Below are 19,383 nucleotides of genomic sequence, written 5' to 3'. Positions count from 1 at the left end.
AAGAACTTTTAATCCAGAAAGATAAACATCTCCAAAATCTTAATTGTTTTCTCTCACAGTTTTTACACCAAACCCTTTAATTGCTTTATTTACTCTCTTATTTACTGTTCTATGTGAATTACATCAACCAACATATTTTTCTATTCGCCTAACTAACCCAACTGGATAACCATTGTTTCTCAGTCCAACAATCCTCGTGGGATCAACCCTCACTCACCTGAGTTATTACTTGGATAACCCAGTGCACTTGCCGGTTAAGCTGTGGAATCTAGAATTCCCACACCATTTAGCAGAAGCGACGAAAACTCGGTCCCGAAAGAACACAAGTCGTAGAAGAATAGGTGCAAGCTTTACTAGAAGTCGGGTTCATAAGAGAGGTAAAGTACCCTTTGTAGCGGGCCAATGTAGTCCTTGTGAAGAAGCAAAACATGAAATAGAGGATGTGACTCAGCAAAACAGGTAAAGTACCCTCTTCCGAGCATTGATGCCTTTATTGACTCAGCTTCAGGGTATATATATCTTTCCTTCATGGAAGCATATTCATGTTATAACCAAATCCCGATGTACTAGCCAAGCCAAGAGAATACCTCTTTTATCACTCCAAAAGCTAACTATTGTTATGTAGTAATGCCTTTTGGATTAAAAAATGATGGACTATATATCAACGATTGATGAACAAGATATTTTCATCTCACCTTGAAAAATTAATGGAAGTATATGTGGACGACATGCTTGTTAAGACCAGAGACGACATCAATCTCTTATCCGACTTAGACGAGGTATTTACGACGATAAGAAAGCATGAGATGAGGCTTAATCTTTCAAAGTGCACCTTTGCAGTAGAATCTGGGAAGTTCTTAGGCTTCATACTCACTCAAAGAGGTATTGAGGCCAACCTGGACAAATGCACACCAGTATTAGAGATGAAAAGCCGAAGTTGCCTCAAGGAAGTCCAACAACTAAATGGAAGGTTGGAAACTTTATCCAGGTTCCTAGCAGGATCAATCCTGAAATCTCTACCCTTATTCTCAATACTAAAAAAAGGGAACAAATTTGAATGAACTTGGAAATGTGAACAAGCCTCCCAAAACTTTAAAACATTTCTGAACCAACCTCCAATCCTCACCCGACTTGTCCTAGGGGAGGAACTCATCCTCTACTTAGCAGTCGCAAGTCGGGCTATAGCTTCAGCCTTATTTTGAGAAAATGAACATAGACAACAACCCATCTATTTTGTAACCAAAGCTATGTAGGGGCAAAACTGAACTATCAAAAGATAGAGAAGCTCGCGTATGCCCTTATCATCCCCTTCAGAAGGCTCTGACCTTACTTCCAAGCTCACACTATAAAGGTTCGAATGAATCAACCTATGAAGCATATTCTACAGAAGACGAATATTGCAGGGCGGATGCTACAATGGGCCGTAGAACTACCCGAGTTTGACTTAAGGTATGAAACTTGAACATCCATCAAATCCCAATACCTGGCTAATTTGGTGGCCGAACACATTGAAGGCTAGGAAAATCCTACAACCTAGAGTCTATATGTGGATGGATCATCCAATAAAACTGGAAATGGAGCAGGAGTTATTTTGATAAATGAAGAAGGAACTCGGATTGAACTATCATTAAAGTTCGAGTTTTTTGCTTCCATCAGTCAAGCAAAATATGAAGCCTTACTTATTGACTTAAATCTGGCTAAAGAAGTTGGGACAGAAAGGTTGATAGTGTTTAGTGACTCTCAAGTGATAACCTCCCAAATCAACTGGACTTATCAAGCTAAAGATCCCAATATAAAGAAGTACTTGGAAGAAGCATGAGCACAATTAGCTCAGTTCTTGGAGAAAAAGGTTTGTCATATAGTCGAGAGTCCAACTTCCTCGCCGATGCCCTCTCTAAATTAGCCAGCACCAAGCCAGTGGAAAACAATAAAAGTCTGATCCAGGAAACTCTCCACGCACCATCAGTATTAAAGGAAGATGACAAGTCAGACACAATGACCATATCCAACCAAAGCCTAGGATAGATGATTCCCTTAGTCGAATATCTTAAATTCGATATCATTCTTAAAAATGAAAAGGAAGTAAAAAGGCTCATAAGGGAAACACAAAACTATATTCTAATCCACAATGTTCTCTACAAAAGAGGGGTGTCTACACCTCTATTAAAGTGTGTCCCGACCTCTAATGCTAGAAAGGTCTTAGAAGAAGTTCATAGTGGCATATGTGGAAATCACTTAGGAGCACGATCACTAGCTAAGAAAGTGACCCGGGCCAGCTTCTTTTGGCTGACTGATGAGCGGATAATTTGTACGTTTTTTGGCATTGTTTTTAGTATGTTTCTAGTAGGATTTAGTTAGTTTTTAGTATATTTTTATTAGTTTTTAGTTAAAATTCACTTTTCTGGACTTTACTATGAGTTTGTGTGTTTTTCTGTGATTTCAGGTATTTTTTGGCTGAAATTGAGGGACCTGAGCAAAAATCTGATTCAGAGACTGAAATGGATTGCAGATGCTGTTGGATTCTGACCTCCCTGCACTCGAAGTGAATTTTCTGGAGCCACAGAAGCCCAATTGGTGCGCTCTCAACGGCGTTGGAAAGTAGACATCCTGGGCTTTCCAGCAATGTATAATGGTCTATACTTTGCCCGAGATTTGATGGCCCAAACCGGTGTTCCAAATTAGCTCAAGAATGCCCGGCGTTAAACGCCAGAACTGGCACAAGAATGGGAGTTAAACGCCCAAACTGGCACAAAAGCTGGCGTTTAACTCCAAGAAGAGTCTCTACATGAAAATGCTTCAATGCTCAGCCCAAGCACACACCAAGTGGGCCCGGAAGTGGATATTTATGTCATTTACTCATCTTTGTAATTCTTAAGCTACTAGTTCCCTATAAGTAGGACCTTTTGCTATTGTATTTGACATCTTGGGATCTTAGATCATCTTTAGGTCTTTGAATCCTTTGATCATGTTCTGGGGGCTGGCCTCACGGCCATGCCTAGACCTTGTTCTTATGTATTTTCAACGGTGAAGTTTCTACACACCATAGATTAAGGTGTGGAGCTCTGCTGTACCTCGAGTATTAATGCAATTACTATTGTTCTTCTATTCAATTCAGCTTGTTCTTATTCCAAGATATTCATTCGCTCTCAAGAACTTGATGAATGTGATGATTATGTGACGCTCATCATCATTCTCCCCTATGAACGTGTGACCGTCAATCACCTCCGTTCTACCTTAGATTGGGTGGATATCTCTTGGGTTCTTTAACCGGAATCTTCGTGGTATAAGCTAGAATTGATGGCGGCATTCAAGAGAATCCGGAAGGTCTAAACCTTGTTTGTGGTATTTTGAGTAGGATTCAATGATTGAATGACTGTGACGTGCTTCAAACTCGCGATTGTGGGGCGTTAGTGACAGACGCAAAAGAATCACTGGATTCTATTCCGACATGATCGAGAACCGACAGCTGGATAGCCGTGCCGTGACAGGGTGCGTTGAACATTTCCACTGAGAGGACGGTACTGTAGCCACTGACAACGGTGATGCCCAACATACAGCTTGCCATGGAAAGGAGTAAGAAGGATTGGATGAAGACAGTAGGAAAGCAGAGAGACGGAAGGGACAAAGCATCTTCATACGCTTATCTGAAGTTCTCACCAATGAATTGCATAAGTATCTCTATCCTTATCTTTATGTTTTATTCATATATCACCCATAACCATTTGAGTCTGCCTGACTGAGATTTACAAGGTGACCATAGCTTGATTCATACCAACAATCTCCGTGGGATCGACCCTTACTCGCGTAAGGTTTATTACTTGGACGACCCAGTGCACTTGCTGGTTAGTTGTGCGAAGTTGTGATGCCATGGTATTGAGCACCAAGTCTTTGGGGCCATTACTAGGGATTATTTGAGTTGTGAAAAGAAGAGATCACAATTTCGTGCACCAAGTTTTTGGCGCCGTTGCCGGGGATTGTTTCGAGTATGGACAACTGACGGTTCATCTTGTTGCTTAGATTAGGTATTTTTCAGAGTTCTTAAGAATGAATTCAAGTGTTTCAAGGTGATGAACTTATCATCACCAAAGCTGATTGATTCTCATCAATTTAGCTCTTGAATGCAATGTCCTGCTGAAGCTTGGCTATCCATGTCTAATTCCTTTAGACTAAAGCTTTAGACTAACATTGCATGATTCCTGGAATTCTCATTAAGAATTTTGATACCTTTATTTTCTTTTCGACTTAATTTTCGAAAAATCCAAAAAAATTACAAAATCATAAAAAACCAAAAATTATTTTATGTTTCTTGTTGAGTCTAGTGTCTCATTCTAAGTTTGGTGTCTTGCATGCATTGTTTATTTGATCTTGGTTCTATTTTCAAGTCAATAATACAGGGAACTGAAGATTCAGTACATGCAACAGAGGAATTATACAGAAAATGCTGGGCGTTCAAAACGGCCAGTGAAGAAGGAAAAACTGGCGTTTAAAAGCCAGCCAGGGTGCCTGGCTGGGCGTTTAACGCCCAAAAGGGTAGTGCTTTGGGCGTTAAACGCCAGAATGTGCACCATTCTGGGCGTTTAACGCCAGGATGGCACAAGAGGGAAGATTCTGTTTTCAAATCAAATTTTTTTCAGGTTTTCAAAATTTTTCAAAATCAAATCTTTTTCAAATCATATCTTTTCAATCAAATCTTTTTCAAAATCAATTTCTTTCCTTTTTCAAAAATACTTGCTAACAATTAATGATTTGATTCAACATTTCAAGTATGTTGCTTTTTCTGTTGAGAAAGGTTTAATGTTTGAATCATATCTTTCCTTGTTAGCCAAGTCATTATTTTTTTTAAAATCAAATCTTTTTAAAATTGTTTTTCAAATCATATCTTTTCAATCATATCTTTTTAAAACCATAACTTTTCAATCATATCTTTTTAATCACATCTTTTTCAAAAAAGTTTTCAATCATATCTTCTTCAAAATCTTTTTCAAAATGTTTTTAAAATCTTTCTAATTAATTTTTGAAAAACTCTTCCTCTCTTCTCACATCCTTCTATTTATGGAGTAACACTCCTCCTCAATGCACAATTCGAACTCTATCTCACTAAGTTTGAATTCTTCTACCTCTTTCTTCTATTTTTCTGTTCCTCTGACACCTCAAGGAATCTCTATACTGTGACATAGAGGATTCCATATTTTCTTGTTCTCTTCTCTTTCATATGAGCAGGAGCAAAGACAAAGGCATTCTTGTTGAAGCTGACCCTGAAACTGAAAGGACCTTGAAGCGAAAGCTAAGAGAAGCTAAAGCACAACTCTCTGTAGAGGACCTAACAGATTTCTTCAAAGAAGAAGAAACTATGGCAGCCGAAAACAACAACAACGCCAACAATGCAAGGAAGGTGTTGGGTGACTTTACTGCACCTACTCCCAACTTCTATGGGAGAAGCATGCCATTGGAGCAAACAACTTTGAGCTTAAGCCTCAATTAGTTTCTCTAATGCAACAGAATTGCAAGTTCCATGGACTTCCACTAGAAGATCCTCATCAGTTTTTAGCTGAATTCTTGCAAATCTGTGACATTGTCAAGACTAATGGGGTTGACCCTGAGGTCTACAGACTTATGCTAGTCAATGCCTGAACTCTTGGGAAAAGCTAGTCAATGCCTTCTTGGCAAAGTTCTTTCCACCTCAAAAATTAAGTAAGCTTAGAGTGGAAGTCCAAACCTTCAGACAGAAGGAAGGTGAATCCCTCTATGAAGCTTGGGAAAGATACAAACAATTGATCAGAAAATGTCCTTCTGACATGCTTTCTGAATGGAGCATCATAGGTATTTTCTATGATGGTCTCTCTGAACTATCCAAGATGTCATTGGATAGCTCTGCTGGAGGATCTCTTCATCTGAAGAAGACGCCTACAGAAGCTCAAGAACTAATTGAAATGGTTGCAAATAACCAATTCATGTATACTTCTGAAAGGAATCCTGTGAACAATGGGACAAATCAGAAGAAAGGAGTTCTTGAGATTGATACTCTGAATGCCATACTGGCTCAGAATAAAATATTGACTCAGCAAGTCAATTTGATTTCTCAAAGTCTGTCTGGAATGCAAGCTGCACCAGGCAGTACTAAGGATGCTTCATCTGATGAAGAAGCTTATGATCCTGAGACCCCTTCAATGGAAGAGGTGAATTACATGGGAGAACCCTATGGAAACACCTATAATTCTTCATGGAGAAATCATCCAAATTTCTCATGGAAGGATCAACAGAGACCTCAACAAGGTTTCAACAACAACAATGGTGAAAGAAACAGGTTTAGCAATGGCAAGCCTTTTCCATCATCTTCTCAGCAACAGACAGAGAATTCTAAGCAGGACCACTCTGACTTAGCAACTATGGTCTCTGATCTAATCAAAACCACTCAAAGTTTTATGACTGAAACAAGGTCCTCCATTAGGAATTTGGAGGCACAAGTGGGTCAGCTGAGCAAGAAAATTACTGAACTCCCTCCTAGTACTCTTCCAAGCAATACAGAAGAAAATCCAAAAGGAGAGTGCAAGGCCATCAACATGGCCGAATTTGGAGAGGAGGAAGAGGCAGTGAACGCCACTGAGGAAGACCTCAATAGACGTCCACTGGCCTCCAATGAGTTCCCTAATGAGGAACCATGGGAATCTGAGGCTCACATTGAGACCATAGAGATTCCATTGGACTTACTTCTGCCCTTCATGAGCTCTGATGAGTATTCTTCCTCTGAAGAGGATGAATATGTCACTGAAGAGCAAGTTGCTAAATACCTTGGAGCAATCATGAAGCTAAATGACAAGTTATTTGGTAATGAGACTTGGGAGAACAAACCTCCGTTGCTCACCAAAGAACTGGATGACTTGTCTAGGCAGAGATTACCTCAAAAGAGACAAGACCCTGGAAAGTTTTCAATACCTTGTACCATAGGCACCATAACCTTCAAAAAGGCTCTGTGTAACTTAGGATCAAGTGTAAACCTCATGCCTCTCTTTGTAATGGAGAAGCTAGGGATCTTTGAGGTGCAAACTGCAAGAATCTCATTAGAGATGGCAGACAATTCAAGAAAACAAGCTTATGGACTTGTAGAGGATGTTTTGGTGAAGGTTGAAGACCATTACATCCCTACTGATTTCATAGTACTAGAGACTGGGAAGTACATGGATGAATCAATCATCCTTGGCAGACCCTTCCTAGCCACAGCAAAGGCTGTGATTGATGTGGACAGAGGAGAATTGATCATTCAAGTGAATGAAGAATCCTTTGTGTTTAAGGCTCAAGGATATTCCTCTGTCACCATGGAGAGGAAGCATGAAGAGCTTCTCTCAAAACAGAGTCAAACAGAGCCCCCACAGTCAAATTCTAAGTTTGGTGTTGGGAGGCCACAACCAAATTCTAAGTTTGGTGTTGAACCCCCACATTCAAACTCTAAGTTTGGTGTTGGGAGGTTCCAACATTGCTCTGAGTATCTGTGAGGCTCCATGAGAGCCCTCTGTCAAGCTACTGACATTAAAGAAGCGCTTGTTGGGAGGCAACCCAATGTTATATTTAATCTATTTCCCTTTGTTATTTTATGTTTTCTATAGGTTGATGATCATGAGAAGTCACAAAATCAATTGAAAAAGTAAAAACAGAATGAAAAACAGAAAGAAAAATAGCACACCCTGGAGGAGAACTTGCTGGCGTTTAAACGCCAGTGAAGCTAGCAAATGGGCGTTTAACGCCCAGTCTGGCACCATTCTGGGCGTTTAACGCCAGAAAGGGGCACCAGACTGGCGTTAAACGCCAGGAAAGGGCAAGTAGCTGGTATTAAACGCCAGAAATGGGCACCAGCACGGTGTTTAACGCCAGAACTGGCGCAGCGAGCAAATTTTGCTCACCATTTGGTGCAGGGATGACTTTTCCTTGACACCTCAGGATCTGTGGACCCCACAGGATCCCCACCTACCCCACCAACCTCTCTCTTCTTCTTTACCCATTCACCAATCACCTCAACACCTCTTCCCCAAAAACCCCTCACCTATCAAATCCCATCTTTCTCTTCACCACTCACATCCATCCTTCATTAAACCCCACCTACCTCACCATTCAAATTCAAACCACTTTCCCTCCCAAACCCACCCTTACATGACCGAACCCTACCCCCCTCTCCACCCCTATATAAACCCATCTTCACTCCTTCATTTTCACACAACCTAAACACTACTTCTCCCCCTTTGGCCGAACCACAAAGCCATCTCCATCTCCTCTATTTCTTCTTCTTCTACTCTCTTTTTTCTTCTTTTGCTCGAGGACGAGCAAACCTTTTAAGTTTGGTGTGGTAAAAGCGTTGCTTTTTGCTTTTCCATAACCATTTATGGCACCTAAGGCCGGAGAAACCTCTAGAAAGAGGAAAGGGAAGGCAAAAGCTTTCACCTCCGAGTCATGGGAGATGGAGAGATTCATCTCAAGGGTGCATCAAGACCACTTCTATGAAGTTGTGGCCTTGAAGAAGGTGATCCCCGAGGTCCCTTTCAAACTCAAAAAGAGTGAATATCCGGAGATCTGACATGAGATCCGAAGAAGAGATTGGGAAGTTCTTACCAACCCCATTCAACAAGTCAGAATCTTAATGGTTCAAGAGTTCTATTCCAATGCATGGATCACCAAGAACCATGATCAAAGTGTGAACCCGGACCCAAAGAATTGGCTTACAATGGTTCGGGGGAAATACTTAGATTTTAGTCCGGAAAATGTGAGGTTGGCATTCAACTTGCCCATGATGCAAGGAGATGAACATCCTTACACTAGAAGGGTCAACTTTGATCAAAAGTTGGACCAAGTCCTCACTGACAATTGTGAAGAGGGCGCCCAATGGAAGAGAGATTCAAGAGGGAAGTCGGTTCAACTGAGAAGGCATGACCTCAAGCCCGTGGCTAGGGGATGGTTGGAGTTTATCCAACGCTCAATCATTCCCACTAGCAACCGGTCCGAAGTTACTATAGACCGGGCCATCATGATCTATGGCATCATGATTGGAGAAGAAGTAGAAGTTCATGAGGTTATAGCCCAAGAACTTTATAAGGTGGCGGACAAGTCCTCTACCTTGGCAAGGTTAGCCTTTCCTCATCTCATTTGTCACCTCTGTTATTCAGTTGGAGTTGACATAGAAGGAGACATCCTCATTGATGAGGACAAGCCCATCACTAAGAAAAGGATGGAGCAAACAAGAGACCCCACTCATCATGAAATTTCTGAGATGCCTCAAGGGATGCATTTTCCTCCACAAAACTATTGGGAGCAAATCAACACCTCCCTAGGAGAATTGAGTTCCAACATGGGACAACTAAGGGTGGAGCACTAAGAACATTCCATCCTCCGCCATGAAATTAGAGAAGATCAAAGAATCATGAGAGAGGAGCAACAAAGGCAAGGAAGAGACATTGAGGAGCTCAAGCACTCCATAAGACCTTCAAGAGGAAGAACAAGCCGCCATCACTAAGGTGGACCGTTCTTTAATCTCCTTGTTCTTTATTTTCCTGTTTTTCGAATTTTCATGCTTATGTTTATCCATGTTTGTGTCTTATGATCATTAGTATCTTAGTGTCTATGCCTTAAAGTTATGAATGTCCTATGAATCCATCACCTTTCTTAAGAAAAATGTTCTTAATTGAAAAAGAGAAGAATTGCATGAATTTTGAATTTTATAACAGATTAATTATTTTGATGTGGTGGCAATACGTTTGTTTTCTGAATGTATGCTTGAACAGTGCATATGTCTTTTGAATTTGTCGTTCATGAATGCTAAATTTGTTGGCTCTTGAAAGAATGATGAAAAAGGAGACATGTTACTGAGGATCTGAAAAATCATAAAAATGATTCTTGAAGCAAGAAAAAGCAGTGAATACAAAAAAAAAGGGAAAAAAAAGAGAAAGAAAATGAAAAAAAAAGAAGGAGAAAGAGAAAAAGAAAGAAAAAGAAAGAAATAAAGTTGTGATCCAAGGAAAAAAGAGTGTGCTTAAGAACCCTGGACACCTCTAATTGGGGACTCTAGCAAAGCTGAGTCACAATCTGAAAAGGTTCACCCAATTATATGTCTGTGGCATGTATGTATCCGGTGGTAATATTGGAAGACAGAGTGCTTTGAGCCACGGCCAAGACTCATAAAGTAGCTGTGTTCAAGAATCATCATACTTAACTAGGAGAATCAATAACACTATCTGGATTCTGAGTTCTCATAGAAGCCAATCATTCTGAATTTCAAAGGATAGAGTGAGATGCCAAAACAGTTCAAAGGCAAAAAGCTAAAAGCCCCGCTCATCTAATTAATACTGATCTTCATAGATGTTTTTGGAATTCATTGCATATTCTCTTCTTTTTATCTTATTTGATTTTCAGTTGCTTGGGGACAAGCAACAATTTAAGTTTGGTGTTGTGATGAGCGGATAATTTGTACGCTTTTTGGCATTGTTTTTAGTATGTTTCTAGTAGGATTTAGTTAGTTTTTAGTATATTTTTATTAGTTTTTAGTTAAAATTCACTTTTCTGGACTTTACTATGAGTTTGTGTATTTTTCTGTGATTTCAGGTATTTTCTGGCTGAAATTGAGGGACCTGAGCAAAAATCTGATTCAGAGACTGAAATGGATTGCAGATGCTGTTGGATTCTGACCTCCCTGCACTCGAAGTGGATTTTCTGGAGCTACAGAAGCCCAATTGGCGCCCTTTCAACGGCGTTGGAAAGTAGACATCCTGGGCTTTCCAGCAATGTATAATAGTTCATACTTTGTCCGAGATTTGATGGCCCAAACCGGTGTTCCAAATTAGCTCAAGAATGCCCGGCGTTAAACGCCGGAACTGGCACAAGAATGGGAGTTAAACGCCCAAACTGGCACAAAAGCTGGCGTTTAACTCCAAGAAGAGTCTCTACACGAAAATGCTTCAATGCTCAGCCCAAGTACACACCAAGTGGGCCCGGAAGTGGATATTTATGTCATTTACTCATCTTTGTAATTCTTAAGCTACTAGTTCCCTATAAGTAGGACCTTTTGCTATTGTATTTGACATCTTGGGATCTTAGATCATCTTTAGGTCTTTGAATCCTTTGATATGTTCTGGGGGCTGGCCTCACGGCCATGCCTAGACCTTGTTCTTATGTATTTTCAACGGTGGAGTTTCTACACACCATAGATTAAGGTGTGGAGCTCTGCTGTACCTCGAGTATTAATGCAATTACTATTGTTCTTCTATTCAATTCAGCTTGTTCTTATTCCAAGATATTCATTCGCTCTCAAGAACTTGATGAATGTGATGATTATGTGACGCTCATCATCATTCTCCCCTATGAACGTATGACCGTCAATCACCTCCGTTCTACCTTAGATTGGGTGGATATCTCTTGGGTTCTTTAACCGGAATCTTCGTGGTATAAGCTAGAATTGATGGCGGCATTCAAGAGAATCCGGAAGGTCTAAACCTTGTCTGTGGTATTCTGAGTAGGATTCAATGATTGAATGACTGTGACGTGCTTCAAACTCGCGATTGTGGGGTGTTAGTGACAGACGCAAAAGAATCACTGGATTCTATTCCGACATGATCGAGAACCGACAGCTGGATAGCCGTGCCGTGACAGGGTGCGTTGAACATTTCCACTGAGAGGATGGGACTGTAGCCACTGACAACGGTGATGCCCAACATACAGCTTGCCATGGAAAGGAGTAAGAAGGATTGGATGAAGACAGTAGGAAAGCAGAGAGACGGAAGGGACAAAGCATCTTCATACGCTTATCTGAAGTTCTCACTAATGAATTGCATAAGTATCTCTATCTTTATCTTTATGCTTTATTCATATATCACCCATAACCATTTGAGTCTGCCTGACTGAGATTTACAAGGTGACCATAGCTTGCTTCATACCAACAATCTCCGTGGGATCGACCCTTACTCGCGTAAGGTTTATTACTTGGGCGACCCAGTGCACTTGCTGGTTAGTTGTGCGAAGTTGTGATGCCATGGTATTGAGCACCAAGTCTTTGGGGGCATTACTAGGGATTATTTGAGTTGTGAAAAGAAGAGATCACAATTTCGTGCACCACTGACCTTGCAAAAGGAAGTGGCTGACTTTATTAAAAAGTGTCCACCTTGTCGAAAGCACGCTAACTTTCTTGTAGCACCACTAGAGGAGCTTATTAGTGTCACCTCACCTTGGTCATTTGCAAATGGGGGCTTGACCTTCTCGGTCTGTTTCCACAGGCTCTTGGATAAGTAAAATACCTCAAAGTAGGTATTGATTATTTTACTAAGTGGATCGAGGTGAGACCTTTGTCAACTGTCACATTCCAAAGAAGTCAGAAATTTCTCTATAAGAATATTATCACCCGATTTGGAGTTCCACACTCCATCACCACGGACAATGAAACTCAATTTACCGACTCAACCTTTAGGAAGTTGGTGGCCAGCCATAAGATTAAACACCAATTCACATCGGTAGAACACCCTCAGGTCAATGGACAAGTTGAGGCTGCCAACAAAGTCATATTGGCCGGGTTAAAGTACCGACTATAAGATACAAAGGGTGCATGGATAGACAAACTTCCTCAAATTCTATGGGCATATCAGACAATCCTTCACTCAACAACTGGGGAATCACCTTTCCGACTTGCCTATGACATAAAGGCCATGAATCCTGTAGAGATCGCTGAGGAATCTCCAAGAATTTGATTCTATGATGAATTGATCAATGTCCAAGCACAAAAAAAAGAACTCGACCTCCTCCCAGAAGTCCGAGAACAAACTCGGATAAAAGAGGAAGCATTGAAACAAATGATAGCCCTAAGGTACAACCAGAAAGTCATTAGTAGAAGTTTCACCACGAACGACCTCATACTAATTTGAAATGACATTGGAGTTTAAAATTTGGGTGAAGGAAAGCTGGCTACAAATTGGAAAGACCCTACAAGGTTGTCAAGGTTTTAGGAAAAGGTTACTATAAGGTATCCGACTTAAAAGGGAACGAGCTCCTAAAGTTGTGGCATGCATGTAACATAAAGAGATATTACAGTTAGAAAAGCGTACCTTGCTCCCTTGTGTACTCTTTTTTCCGACTTCATGGTTTTTTCCTGAAGTGGATTTTAATGAGACATCATAGCAAGGGCCAAGGGGTTAAGGATTATAAGAAAAATCCTTAGTAGCAAAAAAATTTATGTAAATCCATTTCTCTTATTAATAATAAGGTATTGTTCTACCTATTTTTCATTTCAAACGTATTAATTTAAACTCGAAAAATCGTAAAAATCATTGTTCGACCTAGTGGTCGGAAAGATGAAGCAACGAGGTAGAAATTAGTGTAAGAAGTTATGTAAGAAATTCATGGTCCGACCGAGTTGGACCAAAAATAAAATGTAAGGGTAACTTGATAAAGTCTAATTACTTGAAATAAGAATTTAAACATTTAAGGAAAAATAATACTTATTTAAAAAGCGTCTAGAAATGATCGATTTACTTTGCCGATGTGTTTCCCAACTTAGCAAAAAACAGCATTGAAAATGGTCAAAACAATAAAATTTATATTCAACTAACAGCTATACCAACTAAGGAAAGATGTTTAAACACAATCATTCATACCAAAAATCACTATCAAAACAGTAAAAAAGCTTTTTAATAAAAAAAAGTTGTTTAAGCTAAAACTATTACAAAGGATAAAATTGTTCATAAAAGACTCACAAGTCAGGCCATTCAGAGCTAGAAGTTACAAAGGATGAAGCTGTTCTTCAATAACAGCATCTTCAGGCTAAGTGGAAGATGTCAGAGCATATTCAAAAACTGGCACGATAGGGATCGGGAGAATCGTAGAAGGAAGGGGCTCACCATCCAACCGAGGGTTGGGAACTTGAGAAGTCTACCTGAGTTACGCCCCCGAGGTCTTTGAATCGAGCACAGAAGTATCTTCTTCATCATCTGGGACAGGAACAATTTTCTCATCCACCACTATATTGTCCGGACTGATGAGGAAAAGGTCCGCTTTGGGAGCAACATAGAGGAGTTCTAAAGTTTGAACTTTAAGTGTGTTGTTTGGGTGCTATTAAGCTGGTAAAAAATGATTTTTTTAATATTTTTTAATTTTTTAGCGTGTTTAGTAAATTCTTAATAATAAAAGTAAAAATACTAGAAAAAATATATCTTTTTTAAAAAGTTACTATTTACATCTTTTTTAAATTTTTTTTAAAATGTATATTTTTCACCTAATAAATAAATAAATACTTTTATATTATTGTACTAAAACATAATTGATAAATAAATTTTTTTTACATGAGATATCCAAACATAAAATTACTTTTATTTTGCTAAAAGATCTTTTAAAAAAAAGATAATTTAAAAAAAAATCTTTTCTCAAAATTTCAAGAAATGATTGTTTGGGTACCATTAAGTTGATAAAAAAAATTTCAATGAAAAAATATTTTTTTAGCATATTTAGTAAGTTTGTAGTAGTAAAAGTAAAAGTAATAGAAAAATTAAAAAAAATTTTTTTGACAAGCTACAATTTACATCTTTTTTAAAATATCTTTTTTTCTTTAAAAAAAAAATGATTTTACATAATAAATAAACAAAAAATACTTTTATATTATTATACCTAAACATAATTGATAGATGAAAATATCTTTTTGCATGAGTTATCTAAATATAAAATTAGTTTTATTTTTATATAAGATTTTTTTAAAAAAAGATAACTTAAAAAAAGATATTTTCTTATAACAAGCTCATCCAAATAAACTTTTTTTTTTGTTAAATTTTTTTTAATTTTAAACATGTTTGGATATTACTTAAAAAATATTTTTATTTAAAAAAATAAATAATTTATTTTTTTCTAAAAATCAACAACACATTGCTTTTAATAATTAGTAATTACAATTTATACCTTTAATTCTAATTTTCTCACCAAATTCTTAATTTTTTTCTAAATCTTTATTTTTTTCAAAATTCTAAAACTCTCTTTAATTTTTGTCACTCAATTGGAAGGACTCATCAAGTTGCCACACTTTATTGTATTTTATTGTTAATTTTAGTTACACTTTTAATTAATCATATAATATATATATATATATAGTTAATCTAATTTAAGTTTGACTTATAGAGATTAACGCAAAACTTTAAGAGTGTTGATTAATCTAAGATAATTTTAAAGCTTTATTTTTTATTGTTTGTTTGTGGTCAATTATAAATTTATTTTCTATCAAATATTTTTATATTTTATTTTTATAAAGTTATGATACTTTTATAATTTTAAATTTCTTGAATGTTTTTGTTTGATTAGGTATTTATTAATATTTTAATAAATTTGATTTCTATGACACTAATTTTATTGATTAGTTAGTTTTTACTTCTATATTTTGTATGGTTGAAAATACTAGTAAAAATTTTATATAATTTTGATATTGTCTTATTTTCTAATTACACAAAATAGCATGTCTCCAAAATTAATTTTAAAAAAAAACGAATGAGAAAAATTCAACTAAAATACAAATGATTGAAAAAATTAGATGAAATAATTATACTAATAAAGTTTTTTTACTGTATGTAAAAAATAATTATTGCTGAAATTAAATCTCATACACACTTTAACAGATGATGTTAAAAAAACATAATATCTAAGTTTAAAAATATCACAGTTTTGATCTTGTTACTTTTATATAATTTAAATAAAATTTTTTTATTTTATCCAAATAAAATTAAAAATATTTTTTATATTTAAACCTTTTTTTTTAAATTTATCCAAATTAAAATAATTTTGTTTTTTAAAAAAATATTTAAAAAAATAAAAAATTTAAGTAATTTTCAAAAGCCAATCAAACTCACCTAAGTTCACGTGTCGACTCTGGCAAAAAAAGAGAAAAGAGAAGAGAAAACATCTAACCTTCGTCTTCTTCACGGTTTCAATGCCCAGTCCCAACACATTTTCTGGTATGCTTCTATTTGGATTCACGATTCCTTTATTCCTCCAATTATTTATTTCTTTCTCTATATTCACTTTCGCTGATTGTGATTGAGATTATGACTGTGATTTTGATTGTTAATATAATAATCAATTAATCATAATCAATAAATATTTTGTTATATAGTGACTAGTGAGCGTGCTAATTCCTTTTAAGCCAAGTCAAATTGGGGATTTTGCTACATTCTCTGTACTGCGTTATGCTATGCTATTCTATGCTCCTCTACTTGTATAACTTCACTATTTGTGAATAATGGAATTCTAAAACACAATCCATGTTTCTCAGCTCAACAATTAGAGTTTTAATTGTATATTTGAAAAAAGGGGTGCACATAATTATATCTACATTTTTATATGAACTGGTAACTTATATTGCATCCAAAGTCATCATCGTCATGCTTCTTTGCTTGGTTGTGGATCTCTTGTGTTGGCTGCTACGTTGTGCGAGTTTAGCATGTGTATTGAGAGAGTAACAAGGTGGCTGATAGTCTTGCTTGTCTTGGTGATGTGTTGTCTCTGGATTTAGTATCTCTTGAATTATAAGATACATTTGAATTTTTATTAAATTTTAATGTTATATTGGTATTTTTATTTATTTTTTTTGCGAGCTAGTCTAAAAAGCACCTATGGTGGCTTTCGATAACATTCCTGACTTTTTGTTTATGAAACACGATTAGCTTTTGCTCCATAGAGCACCTGATCAGAGAGGACTATGCAACCAAGAGAGGACTATGCAACCAAGCCTAGGTGCATAGAATATAAAAAGGGGTAATTGAGCCTATTTAGGCCTATGGAGGGTCATGCATGGGCCTTCTAGTAGATATTATCTAATATCTAATAGGGATAAGTATTGTTTTGGTCTCTCACGTTGAAGGTCGAAATTGAACTCGTCTCTGGTATATTTTGATTTAAAATCATCTTTAAAGTCGTATTTGAATTTAAAATCGTCTTTTCTAATAAAATTTTTTAATTTATTCCTAAACTATCCCTAAAATAAAAAAAATATAAAATTAAAAAAAAAGAAAACATGTTGGAGGGGGGGGGGGAGAAAAGGGTATATGAAGGGGGAGGGGAGGGGGGGAAGGGGAAGGGGAAGGGGGCAGGGGGGACGGCGCCGGCGGCGAAGAGAGAGAGGAGGGGAAGTGGAAGAAGCCGAAGAAGAAGAGAAAGAAAATGACACAGGGTGGGGGAAGGGGGAAAGGACGCGGGGTGGGTGGAAGGGGAGAGGGGGAGGAGGAGGGGGAAGGGGAAAGAGGGGAGGGGGACGGCGAGCCACTGTCGTTGGAGTCCGCCTCGCCGCCTCGCCGCCTCGCTTCTGCCGCATCACGCCTCGCCGCCTCACGCCTCGCCGCCTCCACATCGCCGCCTCACATCGCCGCCTCCGCCTCGCCGCCTCACATCGCCGCCTCCGCCTCGCTTCTGTCGCCTCACGTCGCCGCCTCCGCTTCGCTTCTGCCGCCTCATGCCTCGCCGCCTCCGCCTCCGCCTCATGCTTCGCTTCTGCTTTCTTGCTTTCTGTTTCTGTTTGGTGTTGTTTCTATTTTTGTTTGGTATTGTTTCCTGCTTTTTTGGTGGTGGTCTTGGTGGTGGTGGTGGTGGTTGGTGGTGGTTGTGGTTGTGGTTGTGGTTGTGGTTGTGTTGGTTGTGGTGGTGGTGCTGGTGGTGGTTGTGGTGGTGGTGCTGGTGGTGGTGGTGGTGGTGGTGGTGGAGGTAATTGTGTTGGTAGTGGTGAGGGTATTCTGGTCCAAAAAATTAAAAGGACGATTTTAAATTCAAATACGACTTTAAGGATGATTTTAAATCAAAATATACACCAGGGACGGGTTCGATTCCGTCCCTCAACGTAAGGGACCAAAACAATACTTATCCCTATCTAATATTGTTTCAACTTAGTGGAATTCCAGCGTGTCATGAAGCAGAACTATAGATACATTGTTCATTTACATGACATACATTCATGGCTCACCATGGTTATGCCATTGTCATTATATCTTCTTAATATTTGTTTTTTTTACCATTATTTTTATGGACAGATTTTATCATTTTTTATTGCATTTTTCAGTAAGTTGTTTTTTCCTTATTATTTTATACTGCTAACTGATAAACCCCAATTTGACGGTTTATCTTGTATTGAATTTAGAGTATTTTGTAGACCTTTACCCACATTTATTCAATGAAATAGCATGGTTTTATAACTTCTCCCTTAATTGTGCTTAAGAGTGAAAACATGCTTTTTAGGTCTTAAAATAAATAAATTTAATTCACCTTGATTTCATTAGATGCCTTGATATGTTTGTTAAGTGATTTAAGGTTTAGGAGGCAAAGATTGGATCAAGGAAATGAAGAAAGAAAGCATGAAAAGTTGGAGAACTCATGAAGAAATGAAAGAACCGGAAAACTGTCAAGCCGACCTCTTCGCACTTAAACGACCATAACTTGAGCTACAGAGGTCCAAATGATGCGATTCCAGTTGGGTTGGAAAGCTAACATCCGGGGCTTCGAAACAATATAAGATTTGCCATAGTTGCTATACGTATGGTGGTGCGCACGCGCATAGTACGTGTACGCGCCGTTGCTGCCACCTGGTTCACTTAAAGCAAGACGTGGCTAGCGATTTTAGAAGCCTTGTGGGCCCAATCCAACTCATTTCTGATGCTATTTAAGCCAAGGATTGAAGGGAAATCAACATACTTTTGATCATTAGTCATAGTTTAGTTTTAGAAGTAGTTTCTAGAGAGAGAAGCTCTCACTTCTCTCTAGGATTAGGATTAGGATTAGGTTTAGTTCCTTGATCTAGATTTTAATTCATCTTCTTCTACTTCTACCTTCTCAATTCCTTGTAGTTACATTCATCATTCTTCTACTCCTTTGTTGTAATTTTCTTTATGATGTTCTTATACTTTGTTGTAGATCTACTATTGTTCCTTCCATTTTCTTTCAATTCAATAAGAGGTAATTCATAATAATTGTTCTTCTTTGCTTTTCTATTGTTGATCTCTTGCCTTTGAAGTTAGATCTCTCTTTAATTCTTGCAATTTATGTTGTTTACTTTTATTGCCTTTTATGTGTTTGTTGAAATGCCTCTTCTAGATATAGTATAGATTTTGTTCCTCTTGGCCTAGGGAGAGTAATTGGTGACACTTGAGTTATCTAATTCCTTTGTTGATTGGTAATTGGAGAGATTGCTAATTGGTTTGGAGTGCACTAAAGCTAGTCTTTCCTTGGGAGTTGGCTAGGACTTGTGGCTCAAGTCAATTCATCCACTTGACTTTCCTTTATTTAGTAAGGGTTAACTAAGTGGTAGCAATGAACAATTCTCATCACAATTGAGAAGGATAACTAGGATAGGACTTCTAATTTTCATACCTTGCCAAGAGCCTTTTATAGTTGTTAGTTTATTTT

General features: G+C 37.9%; 1 non-coding gene across 1 annotated transcript; it reads right to left on the bottom strand.

Moving 5' to 3' along the window:
* Positions 1–5,693: 5,693 nt before the first annotated feature.
* On the bottom strand, positions 5,694–5,801 carry LOC130952015 (small nucleolar RNA R71). Its single transcript, XR_009074196.1, has one exon. It is a non-coding gene; the product is annotated as a small nucleolar RNA R71 (small nucleolar RNA).
* Positions 5,802–19,383: the final 13,582 nt, after the last annotated feature.

Source organism: Arachis stenosperma, chromosome 9 (assembly GCF_014773155.1).
Source record: "Arachis stenosperma cultivar V10309 chromosome 9, arast.V10309.gnm1.PFL2, whole genome shotgun sequence".
NCBI classification, from domain to species: domain Eukaryota; kingdom Viridiplantae; phylum Streptophyta; class Magnoliopsida; order Fabales; family Fabaceae; genus Arachis; species Arachis stenosperma.
The sequence above is the reverse complement of the archived record's forward strand: the minus strand, read 5'-3'. Positions and strand labels throughout refer to the sequence as shown.